This window comes from Rhinolophus sinicus, linkage group LG12, assembly GCF_036562045.2.
Source record: "Rhinolophus sinicus isolate RSC01 linkage group LG12, ASM3656204v1, whole genome shotgun sequence".
Taxonomy (NCBI): Eukaryota; Metazoa; Chordata; class Mammalia; order Chiroptera; family Rhinolophidae; genus Rhinolophus; species Rhinolophus sinicus.
Genome location: NC_133761.1, coordinates 29,409,793 through 29,429,665, shown reverse-complemented (window position 1 = coordinate 29,429,665; position 19,873 = coordinate 29,409,793). Strand labels below are relative to the sequence as shown.

Below are 19,873 nucleotides of genomic sequence, written 5' to 3'. Positions count from 1 at the left end.
TATGAGTCAGCTCATGAAAGGTCACAGGAAGGGAACAGAGATTATAATGAAGGAGATGGGAGTCACTCCAACACTCTACATCTCTCCGGAGGCAGAGTGTAGATGGAAGGAGAACCAGGTATTATTTCACAACAATACCTGTTAAGAAATTGTTGTGATATAAGTTTAACGTGATAAGGGTCAAAATGAAGGCAGTGGCAATGGGAATACAAACAAGAAATGGCTGGAGGAGATATTTAGAGGGAATGAGTAACTGACAATGGGCTAAGTGACTGATTATGTAGCAAGTGAAAAAGAAATTTCGGATGATCCTAGCTATCTGGCTTGGTAGAAACTTCTATTGTTCTCCCATATCTGGTTGTCCTCTCAGCACACAGAAGAATAATACACCATTCCCGTGCTGTTGGGTAGGACCATCTGACTAGACTGTCAATGGACTGTGAGTAGAAGAGACATGTGTCATTTCTAAGCCAGATCATTTGATTGCTAATGTGAGATCCTCCAGCTTTATCTTTCCTTGGAAGCATATGCTGATAATAAGGTTCCATAAGATAAGAAGCAGCCTGGAAGCTGAGCCAATTCATGGATGAGCTATCCTGGAGAGTCACTTAGACCCATAGTGGCTTGCACGTGGTTGAGAAATGAACTTTCACTGTGTTCACCCACTGAAATTTGGGGGGGGGTTGATTTTTTTTGTTTTATAGCAACATAATATAGCCTACTCTAACAGACATGGTCAGTTATATTCAGAGAAATGGATATCCTCAAGAAACGGATGTTCAAGTTTATTTACTTTTTATTTAACTTTTTTTTGTTGTTTAAAAGGTTTATTTCTCAGTATTATTTCCATTCTTATTTCACATTTGTTTCAACTTTTAACTTATATAGACTGTTCATAAAATGACTGCCTTTTATTAATACACAGATAAGTATAAGTCATTCCTGTTCTTGTCACACAAAAACTCAGCCATTCTAGGCTCCTTTGGGTTATATCAAAACTGAACATCTACTTTAATGCCCGTAACACTTTTATCCATTAAGTTATATTCTTTTATCCCAAAGCTCTCTCCCAGGAAGGTTTTCTTGTCTGTGTGGGCAAAATGAAAAGATCATATAACTTTTAAAGCACTAATATCCTCATCTTCCTGAATTATCGATTTACCAGAATAGGAATTTATACAATAATAAGACCTGCTTTCACAAAGTATGATTTCAAAACACTATTAGGTGTATCTTTATTTTTATTAGTTTTATTGAGGTATAATGAACAAATATAATTGTAATATGTTTAAAGTACAATGTGATGATTTGATATATGTATATATTGTGAAAGAATTGCCACCACAAAATTAATTAACACCTCTCTATCACCTCACATTTTTACCTTTGTGTGTGTGTGTGTGTGTGTGTAAACACTTAAGTTCTGCTCTCTTAGCAAACTCCACTACTACAATACAGTATTATCAACCATAGTCACCATGTTATATATTAGATCGTAATACCTTATTCCTCTTGTAACAGAAAGTTTGTGTATTTATACCAGCCTTTCCCTATTTTCCCCATCCCCCAGTTCCTGTCACCTACCATTTTATTCTGTTTCTTTCTTTGACTTTTTTTTTTTTTTAATAGCTTCCACATATAAGTGATACTGTGTGGAATTTATCTTTCTCTATCTGACATTCTATTTTTGTGAAAAATGTTATTGGAATTTTGATGGGGATTGCATTGAATCTGCAGATTGCTGTGGGTAATATGGACATTTTAACAATATTAATTCTTCCAATCCATGAAAACAGAACATCATTATATTTATTTGTGTCTTCTTCAGTTTCTGTCATCCATGTCGTACAGTTTTCAGTGTACAGATATTTCACCTCCTTGGTTAACTGTAATCCTAAGTAATTTATTCTTTTTGATGCTATTGTAGATTGGATTGTTTTCTTAATTTCTCTTTCCAATAGTTTGTTGTTAATATGTAGAAACACAACAAATCTTTGTATATTAATTTTGTATCTGCAACTTTACTTAATTCATTTATTAGTTTTCACAGTTTTTTGGTGGAATCTTTAGGGTTTTCTACATATAATATCACATCACCTGCAAACAATTTTACTTCTTCTTTTTTATTTCAATGATTTTTATTTCTTTTTCCTGCCTGATTTCTCGGCTAGAACTTCCAGTACTATATTGAACAAAAGTGATGAAAGTGAGCATCTTTGTCTGATTCCTGATCTTAGAGGTAAAGCTTTCAGTGTTTCACCATTGAGTATGATATTAGCTGTGGGCTTGTCATATATGGCATTTATAATGTTGAGGTATCTTCCCTCTATACACACTTTGTTGAGAGCTTTTAATCATGAGAGGATGTTCAATTTTGTCGAATGCTTTATCTGCATCGATTGAGATGATAATATAATTTTTATCCTTCATTTTGTTAATGTGCTATATCATCTTTATTGATTTGCATATGTTGAACCATCCTTGCATCCCAGGAATAAATCCCAGGGGGTTATGGTGTATGATCCTTTCAATGTACTATCGAATTCAGTGTGCTAATATTTATTGAGGATTTTTGCATCTACATTCATCAGGGATATTGGCCTGTAATTTTCTTTTCTTGTAGTGCTCTAGTCTGGCTTTGGTATCAGGGTAATACTGGCCTTGTTAAATGAGTTTAGAAGTGTTCCCCTTCTTCTATTTTTTTTTTTTAAAGAATTTGAAAAGAATTAGTATTATTATTCTTTAAATGTTTGGAGGAATTCACTAGTGAACCCATCCAGTCCTGAACTTTTCTGTGTTGGGAGGTTTTGATTACTGATCCAACTTCTTACTAGTAATTGGTCGGCTTAGATTTTCTATTTCTTCAAGATTCAGTCATAGTGGGTTGTATATTTCTAGGAATTTATCCATTTCTGCTAGGTTATCTAATTGGTTGGTGTATAATTGTTTTTAGTACTTTCTTAGGCTCTTCAGTATTTCTGTGTATCAGTTGTAATGGCTCCTCTTTCATTTATGATTTTATTTGAGGATTCTCCCTTTTTTCTTGGTCTAGCTAAAGGTTTGTCAACTTTGTTTATCTTTCCAAAACACCAGCTCTTAATTTCATTGGTCTTTTCTATTGTCTTTTTAGTCTCTGTTTTATTTATTCCACTCTGATTTTTTATTTTCTTTCTCCTACTGACTTTGGGCACAGCCTGCTCTTTCTTTTCTAGTTCCTTGAGGAGTAAACTTAGGTTGTTTATTTGAGATCTTCTTGTTTCCTAATCCAGCCATTCATCACTATAAAATTCCCTCTTAGAACTGCTTTTGCTATATCCAATAAGTTTGGGTATGTCTACTTCCTAATCCCCAGAACCTATGACTATGATAGGTTACATGGCAAAGAGGAATTAAGGTTACATATGGAATTAAGGTTGCTAATCAGCTGACCTCAAAATGGGAGACTATTCCAGGTTACCTGGGCGGGTCCAATGTAATCACCAGGGTCCTCAAAAGCAGAAGAAGGAGGCAGAGTAAAACTCAGGAAAGGAGATATAATGACAGAAGCAAGGTCAGAGCGATGTGATAGGAGAAGGACTCAACATCCTGCTGCTGACTTTGAAGACGGTGGAAGGGAGTCATAGGCCAAGGAATATGGGCAGCCTCTAGACGCAGAAAAGCAAGGAAATGGAATCTCCTATAGAGCCTGTCAAGAAAACTAGCCCTGCCTACACCTTCGTTTTAGCCCACTGAGACCCATTTTGAACTTCCGATCTCCAGAACTATAAAATAATAAAATTGTGTTATCATAAGTCATTGTGTTTATAGTAATTTGTTACAGCAGCCAAAGGAAACTAACACAGTTGGCTTTGTTCCTTTTGGTTTGAGTTAGTTAGCAGGGCTGAGGGGCCAAGACTGGGATATCATCAAGCTGCCCTTAAAGAGTAAACAAGTCTGTTACATTTCCTGATAACACCCAATATTCATTTATAAGTTTTATACTACCATGTTTGACAAAGAATTAGAAGTTAGTGTGAATTAAAATCAAACAGAAATGAAGATGATGCTTCATAGAAATTATAATGTAAGTTAATGGGAGAAATGAACCAAATTATAAAAATTTGTTTTAAGCATAGTTGTTGAGGAACATAGTCATTATATAAATTAAAGTATATCTATACAGTAATTAAAGAATCTAAGTAATTATGCAGTCAAGTGTGTCTATACAGTATATCTATATAGTAATTATAAATTAAAGTATATCTATACAGTAATTAATTGTGACATTTTCTAGGATTTAGTGGATTTCCCCTAACCAAATTATCCCTTTGAGGCCATAGGCCAAAAGTCTATAAACTGGAGGTGGTTCTAAATAAATAGTGTTTTCTTAATTATAACCCATGATACCTTTCTTTGGCTTGATATTTCTAAGTCTTGGACAAAAGTTTGAAAATGTTTAGCATGTGTTTCACTTTATTACATTCTTTCTAAGAATAAACTATTCAAATTACAAGCAAATATTAATTAGTGATTAATTTCTAAGAGCAAAATACAGAAGGAACACAATTTTGATTAACATTTTTTAAAATGACAAATACCCAAGTACAGCTTTGCACATTTCTCATTATCTGTGACTACTGTTACTTCGTATTTAATCTAACACTAGTTTTTCTAACAGGGACAAATAGAAACCTCTTTCAGTAATTTTGGAAGAGTCAATATCTGGTCACATGTCTTGCCCCTGGCTCTCTGAGACCAATGCCATGTAACCAAAAGAAAAATTTTTTTCCAGCTTTCTCTGACAGTTTATACTTTTAAAAAAGGAATTAATAATAATGGAAATTTATTAAGCATTTGCTATTTCCTAAGTATTCTGCTACAAACTTTTCCACATTATTTCATTTAATCTTTACAACAACCTGATGAGACAGGATCTCCTGTTACCCTCACCTCATAGGTGAGAAAGTGAAGGCTCTGGAAGGACTGTGCAAGTCCTCACAGCTGCTCAGTGGCGATGCTGGGTTCAAATCCAAGCAGGCCGACCCTCGAACCTACTCCTCCACCTACCATTCTTGCCTCCTCAGAACCCCCACCAAGTTCCCCAAACCTCTCTCACTCCATTGCCTTCTCACGGCCTCTTAGCAGGTGTGAGGCACGACCAGGAAGAGGAAGGGAGCATATCTGTTGCTCGTGACTATTTTTTCCCAACTCTGAGGCTTTCTTTGACCAACCAGATTTATTCGCTCAATCTGGAGAGTGGTTCTGTAACTGCAGGAATAAGGTTTCTTTCCATTTGTCAGCTTGGCCTCTGCCAAAAACTTTCTTTCAATTTTTAGAAAAATTGGATCTCCTCCCACTTCTTTTTGGAATGTCTTTAAAACCATGCTCCTCACTGAAAAAAGAAGAGAAAAAAAACCAGGCTTCCTCTATCATCTGCTTTTTTTTCACCAGCCAGGAGGATTTAGGCATCATTCCTTTCTGCTGTTGGTGTTCTTAAAATAATAGGGGATTGGAAATTTAGGGATGGTGCTTTGAGAAGGCAGGTCTTCATTCCTCCATAGAAATGCAATTCAATTCCTTATCATTCCACATAGATTAATCCTGTCAGGTAGCCTCTAAGTGCTTTGAAAAATGCAAAAGCATGTTGAGAAGATAGAAGTGGTGCTAATGTGCACGAGGACAGAGAACTGACTGATCTGCCATCTCAACACCACTTTATAATCAGATGTTAGTATTATATACTTTTGAAAGCATTTCCACATATGGCATATAATCTCAATAAACCTCTATCAACCTTAGAAGACACATAAAGCAAGTCTACTTGGCAATACTAAATACCTGGTTTGGGGGGAAGCCTTGTGCCTGGCACATAGTAGAAGCTCAATAATTTTTTTTGAATGACTAAATGATTTAATTTCTTCGAAATTTCTGAAGTAATTTTGAACTTTGCCTTTGATTCCTTTGCTTTTACACACATGGGCAAGAACTTTTGATTTTGGACCATAATTCCATTGGACTTTGACTTTGGAGTTTTCACTTATAGACTTTTCTTTTTCTCTGTGAAATTCACAAGCGAAAAAGTTTACACCAAATTGAGGGCATCACCATGTTGTTGGCATTTTCTTAATATTTATTTTAATATCGTCATGTAATCTCCCTGCCAAATTTCTGATGAGCCTACCGGAGAATACGGCATGATTGAGAGTGAAATTTTCAGTGTTGGACAACTGAATTAATGGACTATCTCTGAACTTAGCATTGACATTCATTGTTTGTTCATTCAGTACAGTAGTGGTGTCTATTCCAGGGACTTTGTGCTTACTCCTTTAAACCAGAAGTCACTCGCAAATTGGAGGGCAGAATGGTCCCATGCACAATTTCTTTTTTTTTTTTTTGCTTGCATAGTGTTTAAAATAATACAAAAACACATTTCTAGTTTTGTTCAAAAAAAGAAGAGGAAGTAGGAACATTGGGCCCCTGCCCCTGGGACTGTATACCTGCTGCCTCCTTTAGAAGGGGCAAACAGTCTCCATTTTCCCACAGTTTACCACCAGGCATTAAATTATGTCACCTGTAGATGTGAGCAGCTGTCTTCTGTTCTGAGTGTCTAGCTTTAGAGAGCCCTACATTGTCTTTTAGCTATTCTCCTCCTCGTGGATTAAGGAGTCTGAGAGCCAAAAGTATGAGCCCACATCCAGCTTGCACTGACCCTTTCCTAAAGTTATACTACATTCCAGGTGCCCAGGATTTTGCAATTTCCTGTCCAGTTAGTTCTAGCCACTTCCAGAAGCTGTGTGAGCCCTTGGCTGGGTTGGCCCTCCCAGGCACAGACATGCAGTCCTCTGCTGCTCCCGAGGGCAGATAGGGCAGCTCTTGTATGTGTGTGTGTGTGTGAAGGGAGGGGGCAGAGGGTAGAGGGGTGGAGGAGGAGCTTGAACTAGAGAGTTCTCATATATGGTAGGCTTCCCAAAGATGTCCACATCCTAGTCCCCAGAACCTGTGACTGTGTCACCTTACATGGTAAAGGGGACTTTACAGACATGATGAAGTTAAGGATTTTAGTATGGAAAGATTATCCCGGATTATCTGGTGGGCCCAATGTAGTCACCACAGTCTTTATGAGAGGGGGACAGAAGGATCAGTCAGTAGTATGAAATGTGATGATGGAAGCCAAAGGCTGGGATGATGGAGACAAAGGGGTCATGAGCCAAGGAATGCAGGCAGCCCCGAGAAGCTGCCTAGGGAAGGGAATGAATGCTCTCCTCAGGGCCTCTAGAAAGATCCAGCCCTGCTGAGACCTTGAGCTTAGACTCTGACATTCAGAATGGCAAGATAAGAAATTGGCATTGTTTTAAGCCACTAGGTTTGTGGTGATTTGTTATAGCAGCTACAGGAAACTAACACAGCTTGCTTGTGTGGGAGGCCTCTCACGAGGAGCCAAGCATGGGACGGCGAGAGAAGGTGAGGGGCTGCAGGCTAGGGCTTCCATCTGTGCTCTTGTGTCTGTATTATTTCATAACAATATAGGCTCAATGAAAGGCATACACCAAAGTCTAGACATATATTTTTAATTTTCATGTATCATGTCTGTGCAGTGTCCAAAGGGCAGGGTACTATTAGAATAACAATAGTTAGGAAATTCATCCACTTGCATTAGTTATAAAATTATTCAGGAGTGGGCCACAAAGATGATTTCATCAGATCATGATAACCCAGATGAACAACTTTTTAGTGGGGCTTCATTCCATGCAGCTCTTTGACAAGCTTCAAACCAAATTTCCCTGTATCAAATTTCTCAAATATTTACTTGTGTTTTCTGTTCCCAGGAAACAGACACCATAATATGTTATATCCTACAGTTCAAAAATTGAGGAAATTAAAAACAGAAACTATACCAGGCCATCGGCATGGGCACACTGCTAATCCACGAGGAGAGGGGGGTACCAAATTAGATGTCCCAATCTTTTCAACTCAGCTTCTCTAATCCCCCTCAGGTCATATACTTAGAAAAATAATTTCCCCATCATAAATTGTTTGGTTCAGTGGTTTAAATCTATAGAACAGTGACTCTCCCAACGAGAGAGCAATGCTAGAAATGAATGAGTGTTTTGGAGGACGGGCAGAACAAGGAAATCTAAGAAATCATTTTCCTACAAATTTTGTTTTTTCTTAGGGGAGTCTCTTAAATTTTGATTTGGTTGTATATGTACTTACCACAAGCCACTTTGTTCACATAAAGATCATATGAAACAAACTAGAATCGAAATCACATGAAAGAATCTGGTTTTCGTTCTTGGTCCAATGATCTAAGTTGTTACTGTACTTGAATCAGTTCAATAACCAGCCAAGGGCAGCGAGCTGAGCTGTCAGAGCCACATTAACTTCGTGGCTCATGCCATGAGATGAACGCTCTGCTGGAAGAGGCTAACTCACCATGGCTGCTGCTGAGATTCATGGACTCTACATGGAGTCGGTCATAGCTTCGACACGGTCTTGAAAATTCTGAAAAGTCAAGGCAAAGGTGGTCTCTTTCTTGCGGGGAGGGGGGGGAAGGAGAAGAAAGGCCTGGAGAAATACGAGAAGCAAGGATAAAATGGAGGAAAGAAAATAAATAGGGAAAAAGGTAACGGGAACTTCAGGGACAATGCTCTGACCAAAAAAGAAGAAACAAAAGAGTTTTCATAAGCTATCTAAAGAACATCTGGCAGAAATTGACTTGAAAATGTGATTTCAGATGAGTAGATTCTCTCAAATCTGGAGAGAAACCAAAACCTTATTATAAATAATCCTAGTCAAGGGTTTGGAAGAACAGTGTATGAGACTGTATTTCATGTGCTTTGAGTGCAATTTAATTCAGGTTTTTCCTAAATTCATCTCAGGAAAGGGTAATCAATAGTGTTCTTGGTGTTAAGAAAGAGCTTTTTGTCTTTTGCCTGAATCTGTTCCCTTGAATGTACGGACCATATCCAGTCTCCTCAGAGCCTCTCAGTTCCTGTCTTCTTTTGGAAAGGATGGAAATCATATCAGCACTCCCTCTCAGAGAAAACTATTTTTAAACAGAAAAATCTGGAAAAATACAAAACAGCATGGAAATTTTTCCTGATTGCTCTTTGTGCAGCTGACTAGGCTCCTAACATACCCCTCTCCCCTCAGTAACAATTCTATGATATTAGGACACATTAGCTTCTGCGGGAGTCCAGTGCAATGCATGCTGGGCCCATCTGCAGGCATTTACTTCAGCTGTGTTCCAGGGGAGATATTCCTAAACAGATATTTTAATCCTCTGGAATTCAGATTTTTAAAAAATTACTCTTTAAATGTGACCGACCTTTGTACATGTGCAGGTTTGACTCAATCAGATCTATATTATGATCAAGGCTAAGCCATTCCCTTTGTTTATTGTGTGAAAGGATGCTAGAGAAAAATCTAAATCGTTTTCTAACTGCTTCTGTCTGATAGTATTAAACCCATCTTTCACGCCAAGGCCACATGTCATGGGGAAGTTAACCTGCTCAGAGCATGATCCCATTAGTAGGAAGTTTATTGGAGAACACCACCCCTTTGCCTCTTCAAGCTGACCCTCAGGTGTATCTAACCAATTCTCCCACCCCGAATGAGAGTCCAAAAGTCAAAAGGAAGAACAAATGAAAATCTCTAAGAAGTCTCTCACCTTCTATTTAATGTTCTGTTTCTTTGAGTGACTTCAGCTCCCTCCAGCATTTTCCCCCACCATCCTCTTGTTTTCTTGTTACTTCATCTTACTCCAGTTAATTTCTCTTTCTTTCCAGCTATTTCCTCTGCCATTGACTTATTTTTAAGCCAGAAAAATACCTTTCTTTCCTCCTTCCAGCTCCCTGTGGGCTTCTCCCTCAAAAGGAAGACCAGACACTTCTATGCTTCCTTCCAAACCAAAATAAAGTGGAGAACTTCCAATGCCTTAGAATGAGATCCCCAATGTTTTCATTGAGACAGATGGCTTTTTATTTCCTCTCAAGCTCTAAGATCATGGGAGGAAGGACACAGATGGCAGTGAAATCTCCAGGGCTCTGTCCCTTACCTTTATGGATGTGTTTCCCCAAGCGTGGAGTGCATACCACTACTTATAAGCTAATGGAGACAATTTTAGGTTGTGCACGGTTATGGTGGATTTTGGTTTTGTTTTAATTGCAATGTGCATCAGAAACAAAAAAGTACCTAGCATATGAAATCTCCAATTTCACAGCTACTACTGCTCAGGGCAAATTAAGTTAAAATAGAAAGAGGGAGTGGTTTAAAGAAAGATGTTAAGTAAAAGAGTACATAGAATGTGGATATGGTAAGAATCATGAAGATGGGACATGAATGACTAAAGCTTGGGAAAGGCGATTTGATGCAACTAACTTGGCACTAGGAAGCATGGGGCATGATGTCAGCTGCTGGCCACCTTTTCTTCTTCATTACAAAGCCCTGAGCTTGGGACAGATGGTGGGAATGCAGCTGTTATCCAGGCTGGAATTCACAATTTCACACCAGGGACCAAAGTACATGGAAATACTTCAGAATGGGTAGATCAACCTCATATCCTGCTATAACCAAGGATAGCATTGCCATTGAATCTATAATTACAAGCACTCTGGTTCAACCCTTTGTGTTTAGAGGCTAAAAGGCCTCTAATTTGGGTCTGCCTGGTATTTTCTCGTGATTAGACTAAGATTGGGGATTTGGAGAAGAATACCACCACGGTGAAGAGACTTTCTCATTGCATCATATCGAGGGATAGATGCTATCAAGATGACTTATCAGTAGTAATATTAACCTTGATCCCTTGTTTAAGGTGCTGTATGTGAGGTTGATCCACTGAAAAGTTCCTCTTTCTTTCCCCATACTCCATCTGTTAGAAGCATGTGAGTCTAGCCTATTCCCAAAGAAAATTAAGCTTTACCTCCCAGATGAAGAACTATTAAAGAATCCGTGATGTATGTTAAAACCACCACAGTATTTAGTAAATGTTTTGGGGGAGATACTTTGAGACTATGCAAATATCTTTTTTCTCCTTTAAAGTTTGCCCACTTATCTTAGGATTCCCCAGTGGATCTCGCCTACAACAATTATTGCTGTGATGTTCTAATGATGATATTCTATTACTCTAATTTCTTCTACATTTATAGTTTGGAAATCTTCTATAAGAAAGATTTGCATCTTCTCTCCTATTTGTTTGTTTATTCTATCATTTATTTATATCAGTATGGACTCATCAAAGTTTATTTCACTCTTTCAGTTATAACCTAATAATATCATTACCTCTTTCTTTTTTTTTTTTTCTAAGATTGCTCCAGCTTTGGGTACAGGAAACTTTCAGGTTGACCTCTGCATTCTTTTAACATGCTCTAGCCTTTAAATACAATTTATTTAGCACGTTCAAACTTTCTAGCACTACAAAGTGCTCCAAATTCATCTTGTATTTTTCCTGCCTCAGCTCTAGAATCAGTCTTTCCACCAAGAGGGCTGTGGTTCCTTTGACTGATAAACAGTGTTTAGAAACAAAGATGGTGGAGCTGGGTGTGTTCATTGATACCTGTTATCATTGCCTCTAGATTCTCTCAATAGACAGCTAGAAAATCTGTATACATATGAACCAATGTATACATACACATCTATATTAATTTCTGTATCTATTTATCTTCATGTATATATAAAAGTATGTACAATATATGTAAATAAGTGTGTATATATGTGTGATATATGTACATACACACATACATACATATATGCATGTGTCTGTGTATATATGCATACATATACATATATGTATATCTCTCTATCTATGTAAGTATAAACATAAGATTATACTGATATCCTTGGAGCTGCTGTTAATTAACTGGCCTAATACAGCACCCAATATCATCTTAAAGGCTCTACCTTGCATCTGAAATCCTACATCAGTAACTATTATGGGTTGATGTCCAAAAACATATGCTGAAGTACTAACCCCCAGTACCTCAGAATGATCTTACTTGAACATAGGCTAGTTACAGATGTAATCGTTCAGGTGAGGTCATACTGGAGCAGGGTGGATCCTTAATCCAACATGACTGATATCCTTATAAGAAGAGGGAACACAGAAAAGGAAGACAGTCGTGTGAACACAGAAGCAGAGACTGGAGTTATGCTACCACAAACCAAGCAACACCTGGGACTACCAGAGCTGGAAGAGACAAGGATTCTGCTCTGGAGCCTTGGAAGAGCGCATTGCCCTACCAGATTGCAGACCGCTAGCCTCCAGAGCTATAAAAGAGTAATTTTCTGTTGTTTTAAGGTACTCAGTTTGTGATATTTTGTTATAGCAGGTCTGGGAAACTAATATAGCACCTATCTATTTGATACGTTTTTCTGCCTTGTATATATCTACTAATAAACAAATTACCCACTTTACTCCAAAGGTTACCTCAGTTAGATCACATTTAAGACTGTCTGGATTCCTTCTAGACCTCTATCCTTGGTAGCAAAGATGATCACTTATTTTCTATTACATCCTTACCACCTGGTACAGTGCCAGAGTAAGTGCTCATGAAATGTTTGCTGACTAGAATACCTACAGACCTTTTCTGTCAATCTATTAGACTAGCCAGGAGGGTCTCCCTTCTAAGACTTTTTTTTTTTTTGGCCTCAAGCTCTACTGGGTGAAGTTCTCCTTCCCTCCCTCCTTCCCTCTTACCTCTTCTCTCTCCCTCCCTTCCTTCCTTCCTTTCTTCCCTCTTCCCTCCCTCCCCCATCCTCCCTCCAGTTGATATTCACTAGACACACACTGTGTTCATGGCCTAGTTCTAGGCGGTAGAGAATTAGCAGTAAACAAAAGATACAAAAATCCTTGCCATCTTGAAGGCTTACATTCTAATGGGGTAGAAAAATCTAGGATCTGAAATTGCAAATCACCTGTGTCTAAATGATAAATAAGTAGTAGCATAGGATGATAGAATGAACTTTAGGAATGGTTTCCACGGATTATTTGGCCAGCTGTGGTGGCCTCCTTCCCAACAACCAAAGGCCACAGCTGAACAGCTGTACTTTTCTTATCCAATTTTTAAATTCCTCTCCTCTCCCTAAGAGGAAGAGTGAAAGGTGTGGCAGGGGAGAAAACAAATGAACCAGAAAGAAAGTGGAAAGGGAGGAATGGAAATAATGGTTTTCCAACAGCATATTTAAAAGCCAACCCTTCCTGAGCCAGGGTAAGTACCTTATCTACGTTAATACTGTTATTACTGTTTCATCACTAAGTTGACAACGTAACGGCATAATAATACTGGCTAGAAGTATGAGAATGTTATGCGCCAGGAAATGGTTTAGACACTCACCAGCTTGATCCCCCTTACTCCTCACCACAATTCTATGAAACAAGTACTATTGTTTTTCATTTTACAGAAGAAGGGCGGGATGCTCAGAGAGGTAAAGTCATTTGCTCCAAGTCCCACAGTTAGTAAATGACACAGTCGAGACAAAGATGTGTGTAGTTTGGACCCCAAAGTCCTGGTCCTTCCCATTTTCAAGGAACCCCTTTCCCTAAACGGAGGCACCAGCTGGCTAGGGCTGCCCATCCTATAGAGCCTTCAAACAGGATTCCCACAACAATGGACCTTCTTGCTGACCCTGACCCTTTCATCACTTCATTGTGAGTATTTTTATCTACCTGCACCCCAAGCTCTGTCTCCCCTGGTTACTGGTGTAACAGATATTTCAGTGGTATTTGCTGTATTTCCAATGGTCATGGTCTCTCTTTCTTTCCCAGCACCTCTCAGCCTTTTAATTCTCTCCTCATTATTTAAGCCAGCATGGAGCAATTTTCCAAAACATCCAATTAGCAAGTGCACAGAAGGCACTGGTTCCATAACTAATGAGTGATCTAGGACACAACAAAGCGAAAGCAAAGCCAAGGATGTAGAAGGCACTGAAAACTGACTCTGCTGGAGGAAGATGCACACATTCCAGGACCTTCCACGGAGGAGACAAAAAATCCAACAATCCACTCACTAATTCAAAGCCCAAAAGCTCCTCCATCTGCCTTGGGATTGAACACACATCAATCATTGGGGGACAATCCCCAGTGGAACATCTCCCCCTCCGAGGTGCATGGCTGCCTCCACTCTTATCAGTGAACTGATTCTTTCCCCATTGTTTTCATGCAGGGAAGGTTGTTCCCTCTTTCCTCCCACAATTGTTCAAACCTTTTTAGAGATAGTCTTTCCTGCAAGATGGCCCTAGCCTCCGGGGATTTCTTGTTCTTCATCAGAGCAGAAGTCAAGTTAGAACACCAGGATTTAAGAGACCAATTTCTGATGACTATGGAGTCAGAGAAATAGCAGAAAGCCAGGGTTCTCAGATGTACAGTTACTATTCTAATTGGAGAAGAAAGGGGGGCTTGAGTCCATCACCCCAAACATCAACTTGCTCTCCAATATTCATGGTGAAGTGCAAATTGCAGAAGAATGCTAGCCTGTTATTAGTGAAAGTGTTACCTTTTCATTGGGAGGAAATAGAAATTATGTTTGCTTTTGGTTATTATGGACTCTGCCTGAAAGACCAGAGCCAACAAAACAAGAAGTCTGAAGAGTATTACAGCAAGTTCCCACATCTCACAGGGGTGACAAAACCATCTTATACTTGCCAGCAGTGAAAATTCGAAGCCTTATGTAGACCATCAGAGCTAAAGGAATCTTTTCCTACTTCTTCTTCTAATGGACAACCTAATTTCCTTTTGGTTCTAGACTGGGCTAATAACGCAAGCTTTCCGGGATGATCTCTGTACTAGGGGTATATATATAGATCCACCCTGCCAAACCACAGGCGAAGCCCTTTGCTTATTACCATGGCAATGGATACAAGCAATGTTAGATGGAAAGGAAAGGAAAAAGAAGATACACCAGGACATTTATAAGACATCCTAGTTGCTGCTGCTGCTCAGAGTAAATCCTACGATACGTGTTGCTAAGCAATGTTGCATTTTCAGTCCTTAATAACTCCATTAGAAACACAGGGTGGGACAAAGTACATTTTGAGAATGATGAGACGCTTTGCCTTATGTCTGTGAGTAATCAGCCTCAGCAACCATGGCTTCCAACACAAAGGGAAAGTGATTATCCTCTGTCCCCTGCCTGGGCTGCGTATTAGAACACAGTGATAAATGTCCTATTGGGAAGCCTAAGGGCTCTCTGCTAACTCGCTCCTCCACGGGGCCCTCAAGTCTTAAATAAAAAACAACTAAATCAATAAACAAGCACGTATTCTTTCCATAAAATGTCTCCTCTGCTCTTTTGTTTGTAAAAGTAGCAAGTGCTAGAAAATTGTGAAATTTAAATACACTGAAAGATTTGGGCTAAAATGTTTCCACAAATATTCATCCTTCTGATTCAAAGATAGTTCTGCTTTGGGGATTCCATGTGAGGGTGACTGACCCCACAGGCCAGCCCCCCATCCTGTATTGACGACAACATTCCTTTGGTTTACAGATGCTAAAAAGTTGCTCAGATTGAGCTGCCTACTAATGGCTTCTTGCCTCTTTCCCAGCATTGCATGGTTATCCAGAGTTTCCAGTTACCCAGCATTCATAATGTCTAGTATTCCCGTTACTCACCATTTCCTAGCTACTGAGTTAAGTATTAGGCAGAAGTAATCAGCAAGAAAATAACCTTTTCAGCAGGATTCTACCAATAGAGTTCTGGAACTTTTCATTTCTTTAGACAAGCAATGCTGCACAGAAGACTCTACTGTGTGAAAGAACATAGAGTCTGGATGGAGCCCGACTCCTTAGGGTAAATCTCAACAACACGATTTCCCACTTAAGTGACTTTGGGCAAATTAATGTCTTTGTGCCTCTGTTTCTCACCTGCTATTGTAATGATTAAATGAGTTGATTTATGGACAGTGCTTAAGACAGTGCCTCCTTCTGGCACTTTCTGGCTCTGGGGCAGAGCTAAGTAAGTATTTGCAAGAATCTTGAAACACCCTCCACCCCACCTATTAAAATAAATAAGCAAATACCACGGTTTGTAAAGGAAAAACAAAACAAAACACGCTGACTTCAGAATGCACCCATAGGATCTGTATTTACTGCTTTTATATTTCAGAAGAAGCCACTGATAATGAAGCTAGAAATGGCCAAATTTCGTTCCTATAACATCAAACTGTTACTAATTATGGTCCTGGTCATATGCCATATGTTTCCCAGAAATAACAAACGTTCCATGGAAAAATAAGTGGCTAATAAGGGTGGGAAAAACATATATAGTAAATGTCCTTGTTTTTCTTGGCTGTTAACTTTAATATAATGAAATATTCAATGAAAGTTATAAACATTCAACTGCAACGACTTCTACACCAGAAAGACACTCTCGAACTACTGAAAGTCAGAAATCTTTGTTCCATAGCATTGTCAAGTAATTTATTCTGAATCTCTTATAATTTAAATGTTGAAAAAGGTTACTCAGGTCTCAGGTTTTTCCCAGTAGAAATTACAGTGGTAGATGTTAAATTAACTCCACGTGATTCTCATTTTCAGAAATACAATTTTAGACTGCTTAAGAGTTTCAAGTATCCCCCTGAGCTGCATTCAAAAAAAAAAAAAAAGCCATTTGGGCTTTAAATATAGTTTTATTTTTGTGGGTTTTTTTTCCCTACCAGGAACACATTTCCCTCAGACTATTTCTCAATATTGCTATTTAACAGGCTAAGTGTTTTAGATTTTTGAAAAGCTCCCTTTATTTTACTTAAATAAATTTGAATTAAGTGAATTTTTACAACTGTCTAGTGCAAGACACTTAAGTTATTTATCAAGCGATCTCATTTATAAAGGCCATACCAGTACGAGGAGGCTGGAGGTATGCTTTATTTCAGTAAATTTTATATTAAAGATCATGTATTTTTAAAATAAATCAATCTGATATTCTCATTAAGTCCTATTTTCTGATGCAGGTAAGGCATGATAATCGTGTATGTGCTAAAAAGTGATCAAGATCTGATCCAAGCTGGTTGGGAGACAGACGCCGTTATCTGTAGTACGATATTACTACACGTAATAAATGTGCTTACTATGTCACAGGCAATGCCAGGTGCTAGAATTATATGATGAAAAAAGCAGGCCTGGGCCCTGTCCTCATAGAGCTTCTAGTCGAGAGCCATGCTGCTTAAATTAAAGTGTGGTCTGTGGAACAGCATCACCTCATGAACTATTTCTAACCAGACTGCAATGGGACAAGTACAGATATTGCAAGGAGTCGTTTAGTCACTTGACAGCACGTAGACATTGCTGCAACGTCAACTGTGTGACCCAAATGTGTTATCTCATCTCGCTGAATGATGCATGGACCCATTTGTATATTGCCAAACTTGCATAATGAATTTTACATAGTGGAATCTAAGTACTAGTCATGGACAGGAGGACAAATATTGGCCTGTGATTAGTTGGATATTTAGAAAAAATAGTCCTCGTGATAGATAGTTTGACAAGCAGTGGTCTAGTGCATTATAGGAAAGAGAAAGTGGGGGGGAGGGAGAGAAGGCGGGAAGGAAGAAGGAATTTAATTCCAACTGAGAAAATGTAAGACAGTTTAAGAAATGAGTCTTAAGCATGAAATGGAATTTGAAGGGTAGAGACAACAGCATGAGAAGCAATATGAAGACAGAAAAACGCAAGGAGGCCCCAGGCCACCTAGTTCATTGCAGTTGCAGGATGATATTGGGCTGGGGCAAATGAAGGTAGAGAAGATAAATCTTAGACACCATAGCGTGGTAAAATCCCAGACACCATAGCGTGGTAAAATGCCACGTTAGAAGATCTAATCCTGTATGAATAAAGTGATTTGCAAATGCCATTTCTTAGCTTGACGGTGACAGAGAGAACACACATTCTTTCTGTTTTCAGAAACTTTGATTAAACCAGTTTTAAGGGAACGTTAAACCAATATGTGCTACTGTAATAACTTACACTATATTGTCAAGTATCATCACCAAAGGACCCGCGAGTGGCACTTCTTTCTCTCTGTTGTTTTCAGCTTCCTATCAAACTAGAACTGAACTCATTAAATGTGCCTCATTTAAGTTTCTATGTGTCACCCAAAGTCTATTAATTCTTGCAGCCGACTGAGTTGGCATCTTTGTCAGCATTATGATTCCCATAAATGTATCTTTTAAAATATAATTAATCCACCAAATAAGTGCATTTTTAAACTTTGAGGGTAAAATTTTATAAGGTTTTAACGAATGAAACAAGGCTCTCAAAGTGTATGCCCTCTCCCCCACAGAAAAAAGCGTCACCACATTAGGATTTCACACATTTCGCTGAGTAAAAATCTAATTCTTTAGTCTTCTAATTCTAGTTAATGATATTATTTTTAATTGTGATGTAAGAACTATAGAATTATAAAGATACTATTGTGTCAAACTGGAAGCTATGCATTTAGAATTGCACATATTTGCAACTGTACAACTATAATACAAAGCTAAAACATAGCATTGTGAGTAACTGATTATGATATAGCAAAGCAGTGGTTCTCAACTTAGTGCTTTTGCCCTTTCCAGGAGACACTTGGCAATGTCTAGAGATGGCTGTCATGACTAGGGGGATACTACTGAGCCAGTATGCTACTAAACATCCTACACGGTGTAGGACAGCCCCTCACGACAGAATGATCTGGTCCAACATGTCAACAGTGTTGCCGTTGAGAAACCTAAAGAAAACTAACGAATCACAATAACAATGCTTCCATTATTCCTCTTGGCATATATGAACATAATAACTTGGATTCATGTAATCTGAAAATCAGTAACAATGAAGTTCCTGAAGATTAAAACAGATCATTAGTAAGCCTCCTTTTGATACAATGAACTATTACCCCCTGATTTTTGCAAGCAAGACCTGAAGGTGACCCTCACAGTTGCCCTGGTTTAACTCCATCAATGATAATACTTCATATGCAGATATGCAAACACTGTCATGAGGACATCTTTAAGCAGATCTTCAGAAAAGGTGCCTAGGCAGGGTTGAAAACTCAAACAAGGTTGCAAGCATGCATTATTTTCTGAGTTGTAAGTCACTGATGATTTTGAGATGCACCATCAGTTAAATAACAGCTGTTGGGAATGTGGCAAAAAAATGCCACTCCTTAAATATGTTCACTGATTGTAAGATGTGAACCTTTTTAGCGATGATAAATATGCAAAGTCTATTAAGTGTATTAAGTGGATAAGAAGATATACTAAGCTCTTTTTGTAAAGAGAGATTGAAAGACTGAAACACTCTCCCTCTTAGATCCTTCTCAACCAGTATTAGCCTCAGTTATTTTCATTTAAGTCTTTTCATTGTTCCGTCAACCTTCCGCTAGCAGCCCAGCAACAGGTGGTGAGGTGCGCAGTGAGCAGGCATATCACTAGCTCCTCAGAAACAAGAGCAAACTAAGACACAGCTGACAGCTTCCGTCTCTCATTTCCCTCTCTTGGAATTTCTCCAAAGTCTTCGACTGTGAATTGAGTCCTGTGAAGAACACCTATGCTGAACACGGTCCTAGCCCTGCTTAACTTTATTTAACTAAACAAAGGAATAACCACACGTAGATGCAATACAATATATATTTGAAATTACTTTTTAAATTCCAACTAAAGAGCACCCACACTAGTGATTCATACACAAAAACTTACTATAAACCCTATATATTTGCTTCTTGGCATATTATCTATTTATTCTCCTAGAATTTAAATTCCATGTGAACAGGGATTTTGTCTTGTGTTTACTGACTGAATGAGTAAATGAATGCATGAATGAATGAACGATCTTCTCTCAAACAGCTGAGTTCTTACACAATTGCAGACTTCTTTCATTTTCACATTATTAACAAAAGACAGTAGGACTCACTCCATGTTATAATCTAGC

At 38.4% G+C, this 19,873-nt stretch overlaps 1 protein-coding gene across 3 annotated transcripts in view; it reads right to left on the bottom strand.

Moving 5' to 3' along the window:
• NCALD (neurocalcin delta) overlaps positions 1 to 19,873 on the bottom strand; it is a 416,798-nt gene that overhangs the window by 136,317 nt on the left and 260,608 nt on the right. The window lies entirely within an intron of this gene.